Source organism: Triticum dicoccoides, chromosome 2B, assembly GCF_002162155.2.
Source record: "Triticum dicoccoides isolate Atlit2015 ecotype Zavitan chromosome 2B, WEW_v2.0, whole genome shotgun sequence".
Taxonomy (NCBI): Eukaryota; Viridiplantae; Streptophyta; class Magnoliopsida; order Poales; family Poaceae; genus Triticum; species Triticum dicoccoides.
Genome location: NC_041383.1, coordinates 757,452,839 through 757,455,613, shown reverse-complemented (window position 1 = coordinate 757,455,613; position 2,775 = coordinate 757,452,839). Strand labels below are relative to the sequence as shown.

Sequence of the window (2,775 nt, the reverse complement as noted above, 5' to 3'; positions counted from 1 at the left end):
GTAGCTTTTATTATGATACATTCTTTAAACATGTGCTATGGTTTACCTGTTATTAGCATCCGTAGCGGGAATGGTTGCCGATCTCTGTTGGACACACTCGGATGGCAGTTCGGTGTGTGCATCAGATAACTGTATCCATTTTAGTTCTGCTTGCTCTGATTAAAGTGGAAAGTACTGCCGTTATCTTATATGTTGTTCTGTTAGGATTGAATACAACAAGAGACGTGCCCATTTCTGTTATAGTACCCCTGAATAAAATGGTAAATACTGCAGTTATCATATACAATCTCTCAGGAGTGAATACCACAAGAAGCGCATTTTTGTTAATATCCCCTGCTTCCTGATGTATTTGTTTCTTGGTAAAAGTGAACTTCCAATGAATATTTTTGTGCTGGAGCAGGCTGGAGGGGTATTCGGCTGTGCACATTTAATTATAGTATCTGGTGGAGATACCCTATTCAAGGACAGGGGGCGGGGGTGTGAACTTTGTGAAATCCTGTCCTATTGATGACTTTGCAAACTTATCAGGAGGTGGTGTTAGGAAATCTAAACAGTTTAAACTATATAGGAAGACATTTATAGGTTAGAAACAATCTGTTCTACTTCTGCAGATTATCTAGATAAGTGATGAAGTTTACTTAGTATAGTATTTTTTTCTGTCACTTCTTTATCTACCAAAAGTGTGAACCCATGGTATGAGCCACTAATGCAAGCATCGTCATTCTTTTCTGAGTTTGTCTAATTCACATCTAAATGTTTTCTAAGGATGTCACATCTAAGCTCCCACAAATAACGCAGCAACAAGGAACAAAAAAAAAGCTGGGGCAAAAAAATACACCACAAACATAGTGGACACAAGGTTAGACGTGACATAAATGTGTCCTAGACAGACCCTTCTTTTCTTAGTGAAACATCAACTTTCCAAAGACAATATTCCAAACTGGACAGTTGATACATAGAGCTATTTTACTTTAACATTTAAAGTGTGGCTGCAAATCTGGGATGCAGGAGGTGAAAATTCATTGTCTAATCTGTTTCTCAGTTTCCTCTTTCAGAAACGAGAGATTTTTCAAGACCTTGCTCCACTGCTGTGGCACTCCTTTGGCACTGTTGCTGCACTGCTCCAGGTAGGTTACAGTTATTGCATTGTTCTAAATTCAGTCGCAATGGCAAGAGTACATATGTACTTGTGCAGTTCTTGTTATTTAAGTAAGGGTGGTTGTCCATGTGTATTGATTATTTCAATATGAAATTATTGATGGTTCTGCACATTTTCCTTATTCAGTCTGTCATGCTGTTTTGAAAATTTATGCAGGAGATTGTGTCAATTTACCCTTCACTTTCACCTCCTACTTTGTCGCCAGTTGCATCAAACTGTGTCTGCAATGCACTTGCACTTCTTCAGGTATGCTTTTACATGAGAAAGAAAAGGAAACCCTCACTCCTGGTGGGCCTTGTGGTGGATTGAGAATACTACTGCTTTCATATCATGCTTGCTTGCCATCTGCCCCTCAATTTCATTTTACTTTTTTTTAATTGCAGTGTGTTGCTTCACACCCTGAGACCAGGATCCCGTTCTTGAATGGTACTGAGCGCTGCTGTTTCTATGCCAAGTCTTAAATATTTCCATTGTTTATTGTTAAAAAGCTTTCCTCATTTTGGTGACTTTACAGAATAAGTAAATCTTAACTAGCAGTGGTTAATAATTAAGTCTTCTTCTTTTTCCTTTGCAGCTCACATCCCACTGTACCTGTACCCGTTCCTGAATACTACCAGCAAGACAAGACCTTTTGAGTACTTGAGGCTTACCAGCTTGGGTGTTATTGGTGCTCTTGTGAAGGTAAATTAAAACTAGATACTTATGCAAACTAGGAATGGATGGTCCATATAGATTTTTGCTTTAAATGGTGAGAGGGTTGAACCAGAGGGGAAAACAGTGATGGGGATTGGCTGTATTCTTTTTTTTTTGTAGACTATATCTTGTTCTTTTGGTATTCTCATTCCAGTAATCCAGTCATTTTAATCAAATGGACTGGTTGGGATTGGATCCCAGGAATCTCAACAGGAACTGTTATTTTTGAAGCAAACAGGCTAATGATTTGTTAGAAATTATATTGTTTCTTCTTTTGGATATCTGATTCTGATATGTCAGAAACACAACATATCAAAAGTTAGCAATGACCAAACTTGCATGTAACAGAGACACTATAAAACATAGCCAACATCCAGTTAGGCCAACATAACAGTGAACAAAACTACTGTCAATCAGCTCAGTTCTAGTGCTGTTGGATTTTTCTCGATTGTATTCTTGCAGTTTTGAAAATTCAGTTTATTCGGTTACTGAAAATTCAGTTAATTCAGTTAGGCACACAAATTTCAGAACTATTGTGTGCCCTAGTACTTGGTGTTTGTAGAAAACCAGGAGTGTCAATGGGACTAGAATTCACTTGTTCTTATCTGGGTTTGTAAAACTTGTTCATGTACTGAACTACTAATGCCTTGTGATGCTCTGAATTACTTGTGATGCCTCTGAATTACTTGTGATCACATTGAGAAAGACTTGTAAAGATGATGATCATCTTTAACAGAAAACAATTTGTGATGATTTTGCTAGTTTGTTGGGTTTTGTCTCCGACCATCGTGTCGTCATGATTTTGCAGGTACCCCGAGAGGCCCTTGAGTTTGCCGGAATGTCGATTAACTTCCGTTCCGGCAAATTCGGGTACTCCATATGTCCTATTTTCAGCAAAGGCCATGCTGAAATTTTCCGTGAAT

At 38.3% G+C, this 2,775-nt stretch overlaps 1 long non-coding RNA gene across 1 annotated transcript; it reads left to right on the top strand.

The window, feature by feature from the left end:
- The first annotated feature begins 872 nt into the window (after positions 1-872).
- LOC119368610 lies at positions 873-1,869 on the top strand. The gene is made up of 4 exons (XR_005176690.1): positions 873-1,127; positions 1,316-1,405; positions 1,543-1,585; positions 1,734-1,869. It is a non-coding gene; the product is annotated as an uncharacterized LOC119368610 (long non-coding RNA).
- Positions 1,870-2,775: the final 906 nt, after the last annotated feature.